This window comes from Sarcophilus harrisii, chromosome 5 (genome assembly GCF_902635505.1).
Source record: "Sarcophilus harrisii chromosome 5, mSarHar1.11, whole genome shotgun sequence".
Lineage (NCBI taxonomy): Eukaryota > Metazoa > Chordata > Mammalia > Dasyuromorphia > Dasyuridae > Sarcophilus > Sarcophilus harrisii.
The window spans coordinates 179,362,435-179,383,091 of NC_045430.1; the positions used below are offsets into that span (position 1 = coordinate 179,362,435).

The window sequence follows — 20,657 nt, forward strand, 5'->3', positions numbered from 1 at the left end:
AGTGAATGTGCATGGGCAGCAATATATTATTGACAAAGAATTACTGAAGAGAAACCATGTAACAGACATCATCAGAAGGATCTGTAATTGATAAGGTATATGAGTTTGTCATAGAGCAGGAGAGGGTTAGGTGAAAAGCTCCACAGATGGCCACATAATGTCATGAAATCCAGAGGAAGAGGTCTAAGAGTAAAGTTGGGTGGATTCCTTGTGGAGAATTATTTCTAGGCTTGTACAGGATGAGGAGAAATGAATGGATTGCAGTCTGCACCCATGGTTTAATGAGTGATTGTAACATAATGTTTAGATCTGTCAAAAATAGTTCGTAGAAAGCAAGGGTGGGGAATGCCTCAGAAATCATTTGGTTTGGCCCCTTGAAGCAACTGCAGATGACAGCAACCTTCCCCTACTTATTTAATAATTTTGAATGGACCCCAAATGATATTATAAATAACCAAATGGTCCTTGGCAGCAAAAAAGTTACCTACCCTTGTTATACAAAGAAGGTAGTCTACTGGGTGGAAATACTACTTTATTTGATCTCAAGAGACCTGTGTTTGAGTCCATTCCTGCCCCTGACTGCCTTTGTGAATGTCACTCCTTTGGTCTTTATTGAGAAGATAAGTTGATATACGAGAGGATCTTTAGGGGCTCATTCAGCTCAGAACTTCCTGATTTCCAAATTTGGTGCCTAAAATGGCCAGCTTTGGTCATCTGGAAAAATGGTTTTATTTACATCTCATTCCATTTTGCTTATTAATAAATGTGGTTTTGCTCTATATCTTACTGAAGAAATCAGGAATATTGTTTGTTTTCTAAATGGATTCTAGACCATTCTGAGTAGCTGCTTTTAAGAATGGGAGTTTCTTTTTTGTTTGAAATAAAATTTTTCATCTATGTGTTTTCTTTTTTTCTTCATTAGACTTGACATTTCTCACATTTTTCATAAATTTCATTGGAGGAATTTTTTCCCCTGATTATTATTTTCTTTTCCCATACCAGAAATTCCAGCAGTAAATATGAAGACTCTCATTTGAATTTTATTTTTTATACCTATCCTGTATTTGTTCTTTTTCCGAGTATTGCAAGTATTGAAATAGCTGTTAATTCTTCATTTCTCTTATGATAAATTTAGCCCCAATACATTTTGCACACTTAAAAAAAAGATTGATACTTCTTTAAAAGACATCACCAATATTTCTGCATATTTTTCTGCCCTCTCCTTTTTCCTTTCTCACCCTGTTCTGAATTTAATTATCCTTTCTAACCCAGAAAAATAGTTAAGAAAAAACAGTTGAAATAGTATCTGTCTGGCATTAACATTTTGCCCCTTTAAACCCTCTACTCTGCCAAGAGGAAGAAGGAATGCTTCATTATCTCTTCTCTGGATCTAAAATTGTTTATTATAATTATTCAGAGACCAACTTCCATTTATTGCTCTTTTCAATTTCATTATTATAGTCACTGGGTATGTTTTTCCTATATACATCTACATATAATCAATGTTTATCTGAATTCCTCGTATTTCTTATTGCATATTAATATTCTTTTACATTTAGATAACCTAGTTTGTTTATCAGTTTCCCAATTAATAGATACACATTCTATCCAAACCAAGTTTAAATTAGTAATTTTATCTTTTCTAAGTACATGAATTTCATAAGGGCCACATAGTTTAGGAAAACATACTTTTCAGATGAACTGGAACATATCCTAGGTCATACAACAGGTAAGAAAAATTTTTTAAATTATTATACACAGGTTTTGTTCTAAGTCCCTTGTCATTTTGGTCTCTTTCTGAGAAAGTTTGTTTAAAAAAGATGTACCCTATACTTTTGTTACTTGCCATTTGTTAGTAACATGGTAAACCATGATTTCATGAGAACATTAATTACACAGATGACTTTAATGATTTGCTCTATAGAGAGTTAGCTTGGTTTTGTAAATGAAGAAATGAACTGGATAGCAGGAAACTTGAATATTTGCTAAGCCTAATATAGGCTTCATTTTTTTCTGATCTGAAAAATGTAGAGGACAGTGTTTTAGGCCTTTGCTTTAGCATTTGTGATTATTTGACCTGTGGAACTAAAGACAAATACATATTTTATGAGATTACCAGGTACTTAATGTATTTGGTAAATTTTTAGGATGTTTTACAATATTTTGTTGATTTTTGTTTTTTAAATGAAAAGGAGCACAGATATTATTCACTATTCTTCTTCCCCCCAATTGAAGGAAGTTGTATTTTCTTAATTCTGTTCTGAGGTCAAGCTTGGTTAAAGTTAAGTTTTATTTTCTGTTCTTTCCATTTACATTGCTGTCATAATTATTCTGGTTCTGCTTCCTTTACTCTGTGTCAGTTCCTGTAAGTTTTTCTATGCTCTTCTGAGTTCTTCATATATTTCATTACTTATGGTGCTACAATACTACTATGACTATGTAAAAGAGTTTGTGTAGCCGTTTTCCAACCAATGGGCATCTATTTTATTTCCCATATTGCTGTTTTGCTGTCACAAAAAGTGTCAGTGGGACTATTTGGGGAGTGTTGATGTATACATAGATGTGTGTATACATATTTACTTACATATATATGTACAGTATACATAATATAGTGGGGACGAGGGGAGAGACAGACAGATTTTTTCTGTCTTTGACTAATTAACTAGTGCTGGATTTGGAGTCAGGAAGATCTAATTCAAATTTTGTTTCTGACACAAAAGAACAACTTTTATAATGCTTACTGTGTGCCAGGTTCTGTGCTAAGCACATCACAATTATTATCTTATTCGATCTTCATAACAACCCTGGGAGGTAGGTACTATTATTATTTCCATTTTATAGATGAGGCACAGCATCACTTGAAAGATTATTTAATTTTATTTTATATTCAGTTTGACTTATTTGAATAATACATTTTTTAAAAATTTTAACAAGACGAGTATATACCCTATTATATATTGTAGATGTGTGGCAGTTTTTGGTTTTTTTTTTTTTTTTTTTATTATTATTATTTAATAGCCTTTAATTTACAGGATATATACATGGGTAACTTTACAGCATTAACAATTGCCAAACCTCTTGTTCCAATTTTTCACCTCTTACCTCCACCCTCCCTAAATGGCAGGATGACCAGTAGATGTTAAATATATTAAAATATAACTTAGATACACAATAAGTATACATGACACAACATTATTTTGCTGTACAAAAGAATCAGACTCTGAATTATTGTACAATTAGCTTGTGAAGGAAATCAGAGATGCAGGTGTGCATAAATATAGGGACTGGGAATTCAATGTAATGGTTTTAGTCATCTCCCAGAGTTCTTTTTCTGGGTATAGCTAGTTCAGTTCATTACTGCTCCATTAGAAATGATTTGGTTGATCTCGTTGTTGAGGATGGCCTGATCTATCAGGACTGGTCATCATCTAGTATTGTTGTTGAAGTATATAATGATCTCCTGGTCCTGCTCATTTCACTTAGCATCAGTTCGTGTAAGTCTTTCCAGGCCTTTCTGAAATCATCCTGTTGGTCATTTCTTACAGAACAGTAATATTCCATAATTTTCATATACCACAATTTATTCAGCCATTCTCCAACTGATGGACATCCATTCAGTTTCCAGTTTCTAGCCACTACAAAAAGGGCTGTGTGGCAGTTTTTGAAGACACTTTTTCAGACCATGTAATCTTGTCTTACCACTTTGATCATCTGATCTATCTCCATTAGACTTTTTCTTGTGGGGTCACACCAAAATCTTCCCTTTCATACTTCACAGCCTTTGGATGATTGTAAGGCTGGGTATTATAACTACGATCCTTACTGAGCAGCAGCTGGTAGAAGTTTTTACTAAATTAAATCTACTGGAGTGATACAGAGTATAAGGTGGTGGTTATGTTGAAATTTAATAAGAATTACATCAATATTCTAAAATTTTCAATAACCTTTCAAATGTTGTTTTTGTATTTTTGTAAAATTTATACTTTTGAAGTTATTAAAACTAAAACTGCCCTGAGACTTCTCACTTGCTGAATGGGAAAAAAAAAGTTCATTTTATTTGGAGCTGGAGTTTCTGAGTTTGATTTTTGACTCTGTCACTTCCTATGGGATGTTGAGTAAAAGGAAGAGAAAGGAAATACATTTTTATATGGCACCTATCATGGTGCCTATCATGGGCCCCATGTTGTGCACTTTTGTCATTTGATCCTTACAGCAATCTTGTTAAGTGGAGTGCTCCTATGATCCCCATTTTACAGTTGAAAAAACTGATGCAGACAGAAGTTAAGTCCCTGGCCCAGACCTACAAAACTAATGTCTGATATCTGATTTGACCTCAGGTCTTCCTGACTCCAGGCCCAGTATCTGTCAACTGTAATACTAATTAAATAACTCTAAAAAACAAGAAGCACTTTAAAATTGTCATGCAGCTTCTTTTGGACTCAGTTTCCTCATCTACAAAATGAAGAAGTTGGAAAAGATGACCTTCCAATTAAAATATATGATCCTGTGCTCCTTTTAATAAGAAACAAAGTTCCTTTCCTGAGAACACAGAATAGAAGATATTGTGTAGCTCATTCTCTTGATGAACAGGAGTAATTTGGGAGTAGGAGAGAGGGAGAAACTAAATACTAAATTTTTGGAGATCATAGAAACACAACTTTAAAATTTGAAGGGTTTTTGAAGATCTTGTTGGTCTATCTTTTCAATTTGCAGATGAGGAAACAGATTCAGAGAAGTTAACCAACTTAGTCACACAGGTAGCGACAGAGCCATAATTCCATTGACTCACAGTGCTGTATTGCAAACTGGATTAGAATGATGAAGATGCTATTTAGCTTCTTCTTAATTGTTTAAAAAAAAAAAAAAAGCAAAAAACAAAATCAACAAAAAACCCTTTGACATTTAGGAAAACTGTAGTTAGTTGGTAAAATGAAAATAATGATCTAATTTTCATAAAGCTCTGGTTGGGCAGATTCTCTCTCTGTCTCTCCCTCTCTGACTCTGGTTCTCTCTGTCTTCTCTTCTTTTTCTCCCTCCCCTTCATTCTTCTCTCACAATGCCATGTGGTACTGCTAAATCCCTTCTAGGTATGATTCCTGTTTTGTTATTATAGGGAAGTCATGGCATATAAAAGTGACTTTCCAGAATTATAGATTACTAAGTTGCTTCTCAGCTTTATGGATATGAATAGAAAAATGAAGTTGGACTTCCTCTTGAGTATATAGTGGGATAAATTGGATGGAAGAGAATCCCATGAGAATTTTAGTTAGAGCTATCACCTAATTAATTTATGTGCCATACATGTAACTATTTTCACACTCTTAAGGCCTTATTAACAAGTAGTGAAACACATTTTCTTTCTCTTCTCTTTATTTGCTCTCTGGTGGAAGTATGAATGAACAGTGAAATGAGTAAAAGATAGGTGGCAGGACAGAAAGATGAAAAGCCATGGCTCATCCGCAGATTGGGTCATCAGAAGAAGTAAGGTGCTAGGTAAGCACAGATAAGTATCATTGTTCCAGTAAAAGCAAAGAATTTATTAGTTCACAAAACCAAAATGATATTTAATAAACATTCCCTAATATGGGACTTATAGATAATTTTTTATGGAGAAATGTAGCTCAAAAAAATAAAATTTATGTAGTATGAAAGCATGTTTTATTAACCTTAGGAATATTGAATATGATGTCTTAATATTTCTATTAGGTGACTATATTCTTGTAGAATTCAAAAATAATTATTGTTTTAAATAAGCAAAGTAATTGGATGGGTAAGGCAATTATATCTTTTATTGAAGTCTCAAGTTTCTTTTAGTGACTAATTACGATGTATTAAGAATGTTTAATAAATTATAGTAAGCTTATAAATAATATCTTGAATTATGATTTTGCATGCTATTATTAATAATGTTAAATTCATGAATGTGGAAAGGAACAAATTAATTGTCAGTTATCACTTTTGAGTTCTGTACCTATACAAAGAAAGTTCATTTTTATTTGATAAGCATTTTAAAAATGTAAATAATGCTTTAATAATAATGTGAAACAGAAACAATAATAGCATGCTTTTAACAGTGGCTAATAGTAATTAGACAGGTTCATAATGCAGATTAAAATATTCATGTACTCCTTGGCTTACTCAAAAGTAAACCAGTGACAGTTTTTTAAATTGAGTAATTTATTAAGTAAGTGTCCCAGGACTAACTTAAGGAAGTAACAGGAATAAAGCTAAGAAAGCATTAGGTTTGAAAGCATTTTGTTTTGAGCAGTTGATAGTTCATCTGGATATTAAATAGTGGCGATTAAAAATAAAACAAACTAAAAATAAATGAACTTAGCTTCTTCACAGTAGAATTTTTTTCTTGTTTGAAGAAAGGTGAGCAATGCTAGAAAAGAAAATCAGAATTGATAGACAGAAGAAGCTAGGCATTTGTTCAATAAATGCCTCAGATACTAAAATCATAATGAAAAATTAAACAAGTTCTGTGGAAGTTTTCTTAAGAAATCTAAATCCTGAGATTTTGATCACAGGATTTATAGTTACTCCTGTGTAGTGTAGGCTTAATTGTCCTATCTGAATTGCTGTCACTATTTACAAATTGGGAGGCATCTTTGCAATAGACCTTACTTACCAGGTATGCAAATATCCTTTTGTCCTACATTCCTGGATTTCCTCCTGGAGGTGTAATGGGTTCTCCTTTTTCTTCTCTGCCTTGTTCTATTGCTGAGAAGAGGGGAATAGGAAATTTGGTAATTTGGTCTGTCCCTTTTAATTTTGTCCATCTGCACCACCTCCATTCTCTGTTTTCTCCTCTCATGCCTGACCTATAGCATGGATACATAATCCATTTTTTTCTTTTTCAAGTCTAATTTCAATCATTTAGCCAATACAATACTGTAATTATTTTTATCTCCCTGCACTGGCTCTTATGCTATTGAAAGATGTCCTATTGATGCTATGCTTTGATGTCTCATTGGAAAGGTGACTGAATTCTTAAAGACAGAAGATCTGCCAGACTGTTATCTATTATTAATGAACAACTGAGCTAAGTTTGGAGAGACTTTCCACCAGATCATTGACCACCACATGAGGAATTTTTTTTTGGCCTCATTGCTTATGAAGACCATCTATTGTCGTGCAGGTTGCATTCTGCACGAATTGTTCCACTCTATAGTAAAACGACAGGTATTCTTGAAATTTTGAAGTGTAAATATTAAGACTACTAGTTAATTACAATTGAAAATTATCTGGTTTTCTAAGTACTTAAATCAAGCTCAGTTTCAAAAAGTTATTTTTAAGTATGGTTTGTAGATTTGTTGAGCTCCTTTTGATTTTAAAATTTTTCATCATTTGCCTTCAACAGAATGTTTAAATTTTGTGGGAAATGATTCTGGGATGGAAGCCCGTATTTTAAAATTGTATATATATCATTTCCCAAATTCTTTGATTTACTCCCTCCAAATACAAAGATCTTAAAGTGATTTTTTGATATATAATCTCCTATCATACATTTGAGAGCTAGAAGTTATCTTAGAGGAAATCTTGTTCAGCTGCTTATTTTATAGAACTTTTTTTTTATACAACCAAGACTCAGAGATTCAGTGGCTTGCTCAATAGTGCTTTGAACCTATAGCTTTCTTATTCCAAGTTCAGTGCTTTATTCACTACACTTGGTCATATTTAACCTTATATTCCTTATAAAGGGAAAACTAAGCTAAATTTACTTCTGCCTATTAGAAATTTGTGATTTTTTTTCTACTTACAGAAGATTGTTTCTGATAATTGTAGAAATTTTTCTTGAGCCATTTTTGAAAGTGACCAAATTGATTTACTTTGATGTTGTCTGAGGTTCCAGTTATTTTGGTGCCTTCTGTTTATTCTCTCCTCCAAATCTGTCACTTTTATCTACATTATTTTTAGTTATTTTCTAATTTATTTGTCTCAGTGTTTTATCTGCTATTCTATGTTACATTCTTAGTCCTTTTGGTTTATACATTTATGTTTCAAATTCCTTTGTTCTCAATTTTTATGAGTTCTTCCTCCAGGAGATTTTTGTTGGCCCCTGTTCCCCCAACATCTAATACCTTCCCACTAAGATTACCTTCCCTTTACACTACATATATTTTCTATGTACATAAGTGGTTTGTATATTGTTTTTCCAAATGTAATAGTGAGTTTCTTGAGGGCAGGGATACTCTACTTTGCTTCTTTTGTAATTTCAGTGCTTGGCATAGTGCGTGACAGATAGTAAACACTTAATAAAATGACAGATTGACATATCTATCCAAGCATGTTATAGACTTGAAAGGAATTCTTAACAGATGCTGCTAACTAAAAAATGATAAAGAGGCAGACTCAAGGACAGTATGAAAATGAAAGAATAATAATATCAGAAAAAAATATAAAAAAAGGAACATACTGAAATAGTATCAGAAGTAATATAAAGATACATTAGAAATTCCAAGACACACTTATTTAGATAACATGAAAGAGATTTAAATATTAAAGTTTTTTAATAATTTTAATAATCAATTTATTATTAATTAATAAAAATTTTTAAATAAAAGAAGAATAAAAATAAAGTAAATAAGTATTCATTAAGCAATTAAGACATAAAAATTGAGAACAAAAGAATTCAAAACAACAGTGTATAAACGAGAAAAAAAATGAGGAGTCAGAGGTAAGAGAGAAAGTGTAAGAAAGCAAATATTTGCTAACTTGTGCATTAGAGAGGAGGATAGATTGAAAAGCAAAAGATGAAAGATTTGAGGAAGGGAAATCAACCAGAGAGGTTTTTCATGTGTGAGTTGCTGAGGATTTATACTAGATGGTTTCTGGATAAGTGGAGGGAAGGGGATATTTAGTAGAGTTGTTTCTCCCTCCACAATAAGACTTGTCAAGAGATTACATAGAAGATGAATATAAGTGCAAGAGAAGAACCGAGAGTGCAGACTTTTTGATGTCACTGAGGTTTTGAGAATAGTAGTGACCTTGACAATAATTAAGTTTTGTTTTGTTTTGTTTTGTTTGTTTTTTTAGTCAAGACCAACTCCATGACCTGTTTCGGATTTTCTTGGGAAAGATATTGGCATCATTTGCCATTTCCTTCTCCAACTCAATTTACGTAGGAGGAAACTAAGGCAAATAGGGTTAAGTGATTTGCCCAGGGTTATACTGCTGGTAAGTGTCTACTGTTAGATTTGAATTCTAAGCCAGATAATCTATCCACAGAGCCACTTAGCTGCTCTTGACAAGTCATAGGTTAGAACAAAAGAGGGAGGGGTGTGGAGTTGTGTGCTGGATTAGGTAGAAGTGATAGAACAGGAACTTTAAATGGTGAGGCAACATATCTTTGATGCTTAAAAAAAAAATAAACAAATTAAAAGATTATTTTTCTTATTTCCAATGAATTTCAATACCAAAAGTGTGGTTTTTCACCCAGGGGAGGCAGTTGAGATGTGCATATAGACTGTCAGTGCTTAGGTATCTAACCTTACTTTATATTTGGGAGGCATTGAGTTTTAAAATATTTCTATATTAGTGGTTAAGAGTCACAAACATTAACACAGTTGATTATGGTTTAATAACATATATGGAGCACATCCACATTGAAATGATTACAATCTCAGCCATACCCTAAAATTCTAAAGTTGAGTTCAGGTTGTTGTTCTTGTGGCATGCTTTGTGGAGGCACTTAGCTTAAAATATTCATCATGGAATTTAAAGAAATGTTAATAGCCAATTTATTAGTGTGATACCATAACAAAGTGAAGAGTGAGATTATAGTATATCAATAGTGCCTTGATTTAAATACTTCAGTATTTATTTTTGTGATACATGGATAAAATATCTTCTTTCCTGAAGTCCTAGTATGTCTTAGAGTTGAAATAATGTGTAAAACTAATTTTCTTCACTGATCTTTCCATGTGTTTAGAAACATGGAACAATAAGGAAAGTGGAGAAATACTGTTATATTAACTATTATAGATTAATAGGCATCTAAGAAACTACTTACAGATAAACACCATTTTGGATAGAGGACTACTTACTCAGAGTTCTTGGGGCACCACCCAGTGTCAAAACTGAACATTGCAGCATGTTTTAATAAACTTCAGTATGCTTACAGAATTGTGGACTCTTTTCTTTCTTTTTTTCTTTTTTCTTTTTTGCTGAAAAGAACCTCTTAGAATTAATCAATTTTTATGCCTCTTGTCCAAAACCTTTACAAATGCATCTGTATTTTCCATAGATTTTCTTCTAATTTGACAGTAGCCAGTTAATCCTTATTTCTTCTAATTTAACAGTAGATCTAGAATTCTAAATTGTTGGATTTCTCAGAGTTCAACATTCTTCACATTTTTACATATTATTTCATGCTTATTTTGCTAATTATTTAGTCTGAGTGTGAAGAAGCCATTGGATTGTTTGTATAAATAAATGAAATACAGCTTGGTGGCCTGAGTCTTTTAGAAAATTAGTTTTTTAGTTACCCATTCCCTCCTGTGACTTTATGTAGATAAATAACTGAACTCTTTTGGAGGAAGGAACACATTTACTGAATGAATAGTAAAAGTGAACTAATGAAGAAAAGTATGACTGAAGGGTTCATTGCATTGCCAGATATCAAACTATAAAAAAGTATTAGCGATCACAAATATTTTGTATTAAAACCAGAAAGTCTATTCTTTTGTAAGTGTATTCTTTTTTTAGGTTAAATATGTGCAGTCCTTTTAAATCTAATTCTATAATTGACATGTTATGCAAGAAAAATAAGACCAAAAGGAAAAAACCACGAGAAAGAAAGAAACAAACAGAAAGATGAAAATACTATCCTTCATTCCACATTCAGTTTCCATAGTTCTCTTTCTGTATGGAGTTGTCATTTTCCATTCATTCCAAGTCTATTAAAATTACCTTGCATTGTTAAGAGGAGCTAAGTCTATCATGTTGATTATCAGATAATTTTGTTACTGTATACAATGTTTTCTTTCTTCTGCTCACTTCACTCAGCTTCAGTTCATATCTTCCCAGGTTTTTTTGAAATCATCCTGCTCATCATTTTTTATGGAACAATAATATTTATTATATTCATATACTTTAGCTTTTTCAGCCATTTTAAGTGGAAAATTTTTAACCAAAAAAAAGTGATTATAAAGACTAAAATAGACATTTTCAAATTACACAAAATTAAAGAGGAAATCAGTATAGACAGAGTAAAAAGATATATTATTAAACTGACAGGTGGAAAATTTGCATTAGATATTGCTGATAAAAAAGACTGACATCCAAGATAAGTAAGAAATAGATACAAATTTATAATATCGAGCCAATCCCTAATATGATCAAGAGATGTTTTTAAAAGAATTGTAGACTATAAATTACAATTTGAAAACATGTTCTAAACCACTTATAATAAGAGAGGTGCAAATGAAAAGGTTTTGCTGAGAGGTTTTGCTTCACATTGGATAAATTGGCAAAGATGATGAAAAATGGGGACAGTTGATATTGGGTTGTGGGAAGACAGGGTTTTTTTGGCTTTTTTGGAGGGGGGTGTATTTACCTGTTGATTAGGGACAAGAAAGTAACTAAACTTTTTATTATTCATAAATTGAGTAATCTCATTACTGGACCCAAAGGAAATTAAAAAAACAAAATTCTAATGAATACCAAAGTACTCCTAGCAACATTTTTTTGTGTTAGCAAAGAAGCAGTAGTCTGTCACTCAGATCATCATAATAGAGAGCAGACTTCAGAGTCAGGAAGAGGGCCTCAGCCCTTCTTCTAACACTTAGGTCCCATGTTATGCCCTCTGAGCTAGTGACTTAAACTCTGTCTCCTAGACAGATCTCAGGTTAATATAATCATGAAAGTTTCTTCATTCTTAAGTTTTTATAGCAGTTTAATCACTGGTATAGTCCAAAAATAGGAATGTAATGGAATATTATTATGTAGTAAGGAATGATGAATGTAAAGATCCAGATAAACTTGGGGCCGTTTGTATGACTTATTTCTACCTTCATAACATGTCTAATGTAAATTCCCTTTTCTCTACTCAGAGTCACCATCTTGCCTCAGGTTCTTCTCATCTTGCCTGAGTTATTATTTTTCACCCAATGGCCCCCCTTTTATCTATCTTCCACACACTCTATGCTCAGAGAGTCAGAATATTTTACTATTCCTCACATATCCCATTCCACATCTAGACAGCAGCACTGATTGTCACCTATCTCTAGAGTTCTCTTCAGAGAAGAACTCTTTGCTTTTTGACATCCCTGGCTTCCCCTATGACTCAGCTTAAAAATCACATTATACAGGAGATTTTTTCCTTGTATACCTCTTCCTGCCCCTACTAGACTGCTAGAACCTTTCCCTTTAATGTTGACCTTCCTTCTACTTTCTTTTCTGAGTGTCTACTTATTTACCAGCCTATCTTCTTGTCCCCTCCCCCCATTAATATGTAAGTTCCTTGAGGTCAAGAGACTTTATTTTTATGCTCCTAACTTTTCTTTAAGTCTTCAATACTTAGCACACCACCTGGCAGATCTCTTACTAAATACTGTGCTCCTTCAGCCAGTGAGGCATAAATCAAGAGGCATAATCAAAATCACAATGACTTCAGCAAACTGTGAATGTTTGGAAAACCTAGCCTTATCTCAGATAACCAATAATGAAACATATGACTTACCTGATAGCAGAGAAGCATGGGACTGCTTGGGAAGATATTGTACATATTATCAAATATGATTGCTATATGTATGTTCATACTTGTTTTTCATTATGAGAAGGGAAGATTCAATCTTTAATGGAAGAGTCTGGATTTCTGTTTGTTATGGAGTATGTCCATCTCCTACCCTCACACCAAAATGGGGACTAAAGGACAAAATGTATTAGAAATTTGGAGACCTGCAGTTAAAAGCAGGCATACAAATCAGTACTCAACTATTTTCCTTTGCAAATATTTTGGCTAAAACCCTTATGGAATCATGGAATTTAGAATTAGAAGGTATTTAAGATCACTTTGCCACCATCTTTTACTATATAAATAAGAAAACAAACTGTAATTTAGAGAGATGAAGGAATTTGGTTCAAATTACCTGACACACAAGAGCAACATTCATGGGTCTTGAAAAATTAGGAAACATGATTAATAAACCAATGACAGTAACATTTGAAAGATCATTGAAAATATTTGTTACTCTCTAGGGTACTCACTACCTTATCAGTTTCTCTTTTTAAACTATGGTGCCCAGATCAGAACCTGTTCTGTTACGTCATATGACATCTGATAAAAACATTACAGTGTTATCACCCTCTGTTCCTAGAAACAGTCTCTCTTATTATGGTCCAAGATCACATTTAGCTCTTTCTGTTTTACATTGCACAGATGACTTATTGAACTTGCAGTCCACTAGAACCTCCTGATCTTTTTCAGGACTAATAGCTATCTTTGCCTCTTCCCTTATATACAAGTTAATTTTTTTGTACCAAAATACAGGATTTTACATCTCTGTCTATGGAATGTTATCTTATTAAATTCATCTCAATGACCCAGCTTTCCAAAATTCTTTTAGATCTTGTCCTTCCCTCCAGTGTTAGCTCTTTTTCCCAGTTTTTGTTATCTGCAGTTTGGATCAGCATACTCTGTATGTCTTCATCCATTAGATAACAATGCAGTCATGTGGATATTGAAGTGGCTAACCATTTGGACTTAGTGAAAAGTTGTCAATGGTTCAAATTCATATCACATTTGTATTGATATTATCTAATCTGTACCACACCATCTTTTCCATAAGAATAGATATTTGTGAAAAGCTTTATTAAAATGTAGACAAACTATATTCACAGCTTTGTCTTCATTTGTTTGGTTAGTAATCCTGTCAAAATAAAGGAAATGAGGTTAGTTTGCCACTAGGATTCATTATAATCAGTGCTTCTAGGTGTTTCCTAACTCTATCTGATCTAGATAATTAAAGTTGAGTTCACTGGACCACTGTTTGCAGATTATTTTTTTCTCTTTTTGAAAAATGGGACAAATTTGTTCTTCTGGTATCTTTTCTATTTTCTATGATCTTTAAAATATTACTGTTATTGGTTTATTAATTACGTCTCCTAGTTTTTCAGGACCCACAAAGGTTGTTCTTGTGTGCCAAGTGACTTGAATTTATCAAGGATAGATAAGTATTTATTTACTATCTTATTTAATTTGGATAGTAACTCCCATTTTTCTCATTTTTGTTCTTTTCATTCTCTTTTGTAAAAGAAAAAATGAATTAACTAGTTTCCTTTCTTTTTGTTGTCAGTTACCATGGTCCCATCCACTTCAAAAAGTCCGTTAAGATTTTTTCACTTTCCACTACATAAAAAAATATTATTATTAATTTTTTTGTAGTTCTTTGTTTTCCTCAGATTATTTTAAAGGACCATGCTGTACTCTTTATTTTTGCCTTCAGTTATCTGACTTTGTTTCCACTTCCATTTCTTTTTTAAATCTTAAAAGATAGTTGGAGAGTTCCCTGTGTATCCGTATCAATCTTTTCTAACAAACCTTATTTTTTCTTATTGGATTTGTTTCTCTTTGTGTTTTCAGAATTTCATTCTTGAGCATTTCTCATCCTTTGGGGCGTTTTAGTCTTTATAATTCTTCCTATCTTTACAAGGAAATCTTTGAAATCTGCTTTTTCTAAATCTAAGGTGCATGCCAGGCTATACTCATATTTCTTCTCTACCAAAAATCTTGAGATGGATGGAGAAGCTACTACTCCCTACAGTTCTTGAGTTGAGTTTTTCTTTTCCTCTCCTTTTTTCTTTTCTTACCACCCTAAGTATAAGAGAGAAATTGTGGGGGTGAATTGCTTAGGGGACAATTAATAATTGCCTACAGTCATTTAAATGTTGGGGGAGTCATTTGAAAAGAGTTGTTTTGAGGGTTTTCTTTTTGTGAATTTCAAAGTCCTATAAAAATATGAATTATCAGTAAGTGTCCTTTAAGAATAGTTCTCTGCTAATAAAGATGGTATGGAACAGAATTCTGAATAGTAACCTCCTTCCTAAACAGTGCCCCTGGAAATTTTTCTTGAAAAAATTTTCTGATGACAGCTTACATTTGAATTACTATGTTTCTCACAAAAGTCAAATGGATAACATACATCTGCACTAGCTTTTCATTGGTATAATAAGTGTGCATTTTTGTAAAATTAATTATTGGAATTGTAAAGCTAAAGCTGCTCCCCTAAGTGTTTTTTTTCTAGGGGTTAGGGACTAGGACCTTTGATAACATTGGTACAAATAGTGAGCTCCTATTTGGGACAACTCCCTTTTCCAAGGTAGGTCTGATTCTGAAATTTGACTTTCTAGAGCATTTTAAAACATTACCTTTGATTAGTTAAATTGATATCATAATTCAGTACAAATAGCTCTTTGCCAGTTTTCACCTAGCCTTTTTTTTTTTTTTTTTTTTTTTTTTTTTTTTTGCTATTTCTTCTAAGATTGGTCTTGATATATGAAGGAAAAAATCCTCAAAATTTTAAGATTTTGTACTAAAATGTTTTAGGGTATTCTAGAGCCTAAAAATTTTCAGTTATCAGTTGAAGAAAGTGACACTGATGGTGATATAAGCAAATCCTATAATTTACCCCTAAGCTTTCCTTAATATTTATTTATCTTTTTAAATTTCTACAGCAGTTTTAAAATTGCATCTAAATTTTGAATCAACATTGTAAAGAGCTTGCACAATGGACCAACTTTTCCATGAAATCACTTTTGTAATAACATTTTATATTCTGAATGTCATCTTTCACTGTTGATCTTTCCTTGTTGATCAGGCAAAACAATCCTGAAACTATTAAGAAGCACTAACTTTCTTAAGTTGAGCCTTCAATTGTCTGTCAGCTAACTTGCTCTTTATCATGTTCTGAAATGATCTTTCACTGATAACACATTACAGAACTACTTATGAAACATTGTCTGATTTTCTGTTCATTAACAATTATGAAATTTTCTAATTATCAAAGAGTTATGTTACAGACACTTGAAGCATTCATTCATGAAAAAACTGATAGGCTTTCTGTTTTTTCTTTAACATAGACATATTTGGTCCATAGATATCCTTTAGGAGTAATAGATGGAAATTATTGCTCAAACTGACCGTGTTTAGTTAATATTTTGAAATTATTCAAGAGATAGTCTTCAGAAATGAGTTCCTGAAAAGCCATAGACTTCTTTTGAAATGTCACATTTTGCTGTTTTACCCCAGCCATACCTATTTTCTAATGGATGATCTTTTATCCTCCGAGGACAGTTGTGTTGACTTTAGATAAAAATTCAACTAGTCAGTTTCCCAAAGGAGTTACTTAGTTTCCAAATTAGATTTGAAATTAGGAAGGTATAGGTTCATATTTTGCCCTGGACACTGATGTACCTATGAAATAATGTTTGCTGGTAAAGTAACAGATTTTAAACTTCCTGAGGGCAAGAATTATTTGGTTTTTTTATACTCCCCTTTCCTTCCATTTGTCTTTTGAATATAGAAGCATTTAGGGTTATATATATGTAATGAGAAATAATTTTCATAATAGAAGATTAAGATTAAAATTCTTCAGGTTGAGAAACAACAAAGATCATAAAAGCTTTTTTTCACTAACTTCTCAAATTACAGTTTAGATCAAGATATAAAAATGTGGTTTTTGATATATGGAGTATTTAAAGTTTTGAAACGTACTATTATTTAAAGGTTTTGTTTTTTGTTTTTTTTCCCCCCAAATGACTTGATAATTTACTTAGGCATAAAAGAAATACATCTGGCTTTAAGAATTTGTGAGCCCTATATGCTTTCTAGTTTAAATTGCTTGCTTATTTAATCACTTGGCTGTCCAACAGAAACAATTTTCATTTTAAAGATCTAGATAAGTTCTTAACATAATTTTATTAGGCTTTCTTCCAGCTGAAGTGGAAACAAAGCAAATGCAATGATCTTCCCTATCAATAATACTACTGACAATTTGATATATTACAAATAAAGTGACTGTGACTTTGACCAGAGACTCCATTACTAGGTTTATGCCTTAAGGAAGCCATTGATAAGAAAAAAATCCCCATATATATACACAATGATAGTAGCATTTTTTTGTGGTAGCAAAGAATTGGAAACAGAATAGAATTTCATTGATTGGGAAATAGTTAAACAAATTGTGGTTTATGAATATAATGGAATATTAATGCTGTTAGAAATGATGAATATAATAAATACAGAGAAGCATGGTAAGTTCTATATGATTTGATATAAATTGAAGTGAAATAGTCAAAAAACCAGCATACATATCTATAGCACTGTAAATGGAAAGAACATATATACACATGCAAAAGGCAAAAGTAAATGCAACAAAATTATAAAAAACAAGCAGCACTGAAATGAAGAGATATAAGAAGATATTGCACGTTGCACATGCTTTGATACTTTTTGCAGTATTGATTGGTGGTGTTGATCCCTCCCTTTTTCCTTAAAAATACTTCTGAATTCCAGATGATGAACTCTGAGTATAGTTTGAAACATATTTTTTCACTTTCACTTTCTTTTTCTTTTGCTACAGTGTTAATATGGAAATGTTTTTTTCATGCTTCACATGTTTTATAGATATCATATTGCTTGCCTTCTCAATGGGTAGGGAAGGGGAGAATTAGGAACTCAAATTTAAAAACTGAATGTTAAAAAATAAAAAGCTTGGGGAAAAAATACTATTACATAACATTATTTTCTAAGAGGAAGAAGAATCCTGGAGAAAATTATGATGGTGTAAAAACCAAAAGACATCAGTGAAAAGTTGTTTACTATTATACTGCTTACATATCACAATCATCTGGTTTTTATTTATTTTTTCTTTGGAGCCCTTTTACTTTGTATTCTTTTTTTGCGACTTAAACTCTTTTATCTATGATTGTCCTCTAGTTTAAACTGCTGCAGTGTTTTTCTTTTCATATCATTCATGTAATTATCTATTATAGAGATTTTACTTTTTTAAAATTTAAGGAAATTAACATAGTTTTACATTCAATTGTTGAAATTTTCAAATGATTAAACAATTCTTAAAGTATTCGAATTTTCAAAAAGTTCAATTTGGAGGGGGCAATTAGCTTATTTTGTTCTTACTAAAATTAATATTTAGTACTATGGTAAATATTACATATTTTTTTTAACTTTTAACTTTCATATATAATCAGTTAGAGCAAGCAGCTTGATGATAAAGATCATCTGTATCATTAGTCTGTGTTGATTGATCATAGTAATAGATTTTTTTGAGTTTCTCACTAAGCAGTAATTCAAATTTGAACTTATTTGTACATTCTATATCAATTGATGGGTCTGTCATTTAGAATAAATTCATTTTTAGTTTCACTTTGATTATTGTGGTAAATTTAATAATGTCATTTTTAAAAATTTGCACAACCTACCCATGAGCTGTTAATAGTCTTAAAATTATTTAGGTCGACCTTTCTATAAAGAGTATTTTGTAGTTGCAGTTACATAATTCAGTTACATAGATTTCCAAATATTTTATATGTTGTATAGTTAGTAATTTCTGTTTCTTCTTTATGGATTTGGTAGTAAGAGAGGGAAAGGAATATATATTTAGTTAGCACCTACTGATATGTCAAGTACTGTGCCAGGTGCTCAAATACGTAATATATAGAAGTGCTGATGATTTAAGTGGTGATTTAAGTTTGCTGAATTTATTGTTTCAGTTGATTTTTGGTTGATTCTTTAAATTTCTCTAAATGTACACGGTCATCTGCAAAAAGAGGTGGTTTTTTTTTTTTTTTTTCTGCTCTTTGCCTTTGTTCCCGTGATTTCTTTTCTTGTCTCATTTCTATAGTAGCATTTCTAGCACCATTAGGTTTTAGTTTTTAGTATCTTTTGATATGATTATGTAGATTTATTTATATGATTTATTAAATTTATAATTTTAGTTGAATGGGACTAATCCTGCTTTCCTGGTAAAAATCCAACTTGGTCATAGTGTATAATCTTGTCATTATTTTTGTAGCCTCTTTGCTTATATTTAATATTTTTGTGTCAGGGATATTGACTTTCAGTTTAAAATTTTTTCCCCCTTTTGTGAAGATAATTAGGTAGCAGAGTGGAGAGAGTGCTGGCCTGGAATCATGAAGACCTGAATTCAAATCTGGTCTCAAAACCTTCCTAGTTGTGTGATGCTGGGCAAATCACTTTCTTTCTCAGTTTCTTCAATTGTAAAATGGAGATCATAATAAGACCTGTTTCCCAGGGTGGTTGGGGGATCAAATGAGATAATATTTATAAAGCTTTTAACATAGTATATAGCACATAGTACATATGTCCCAATTAATAAATTCTTCCTTTCCATTTCTCTTCCACAGTTGTATTAACGAGTTTGGAAGAGTTTCCTTTTTTCCCCATGTTTACAAAGAGTTTATAGCATACTGGAGTTAAGTGTTTTGAATCTTTTTTTTTTTTTTTAATATCATTATAGTTTTTCCCCAGTATCCTTCTTCCTTCCCTTCCCAGAGAATAGTATTTTTTTTTAAGAAAAAAAAAAAGAAAAAAGAAGAGGAAATGATTATAACTGATCAGTGTCAAAAAAAAGTCTGAAAACATATGCAGTGCTCGCCTCTGCAAAGGAATGGTATGGGAAGTATCTTTTCATATCTCTTCTTTTAAGTTATGCTTATTCCTTACAGTTTTACAAAATTCACTTTTGGCTGCTGCTGTTATTGATCTTTCAGTTTTTAAATTGTTTTAGTCATCATGCATATTGTTTTCAGGGCTCTACTTACCTCTCTACATCAGTTTATGTAGATCTTCTTCTGTCTATGCTTCTCTGTAATGGTGCCATTAGTCATTCCATTATATTCATGTACCATGGCTTATTTAGCCATTCATCATTCAAATGGGCATCTGTTTTGTTTTCAATTCTTTGCTACTGCAGATGTTGCTGCAACTGTTTTCACATATAAGACGACTTTCTTTTTTTTTTCCCCCCCAATAATAAGTAATAATCCTAATAATGACATTTCTGAATCAAAGCTTATGAACATTTTGGTCACTCAATTTGCATTATTACAAATTATTTTCCCACAATGGTTGTACTGATTTACAGCACCATCATCTGTGTGCTAGTGTGTGCCTATTTTCCCACAACTACTCCCAACACCAACTATTTCTATCTTTGGTCATCTATACCTCTTTGGAGGTTATGAAGTGAAACCTCAAGGTTGCTTTAATTTTATTAATGATTTGAAGCATTCTTTCAGTAAAAGTTAGAATATACTTCTAAATCCATCTGGTCATGAAGCATTTAAAAAATACTTATTTTTTCCAATTATTTGTAAAAAAAAAACCCAATTTTTAACATTCATTATTAAAATTTTGAGTTTGAAATTCTCTCTATTTCACCTTTTTCTCCCTTCCTGAGACGCTAATCTGATCCAGTTATGCATGCGGACTTCATGTAAAACATATTTCCTTATTTGTCTGTTGTAAAAGAAAACAGACTCAACCCATTCCCACCTCCCCCAAGAAAGAAAGAAAGAAAGAAAGAAAGAAAGAAAGAAAGAAAGAAAGAAAGAAAGAAAGAAAGAGAGAGAGAGAGAAAGAGAGAGAAAGAGAGAAAGAGAGAGAGAGAGAG

At 32.0% G+C, this 20,657-nt stretch overlaps 1 protein-coding gene across 6 annotated transcripts in view; it reads left to right on the forward strand.

The window, feature by feature from the left end:
- The window catches only part of MKLN1 (muskelin 1), a 289,454-nt gene that overhangs the window by 108,895 nt on the left and 159,902 nt on the right, over positions 1-20,657 (forward strand). Inside the window, exon 5 of one of the 6 annotated variants that reach the window (XM_031941074.1) lies at positions 5,391-5,493. The exons of the other annotated variants lie outside the window; for them this stretch is intronic. The gene's annotated coding sequence lies outside the window, so the exon portion shown is untranslated. The remainder of the gene's footprint in view (positions 1-5,390; positions 5,494-20,657) is intronic. 6 annotated transcript variants of the gene reach the window in all.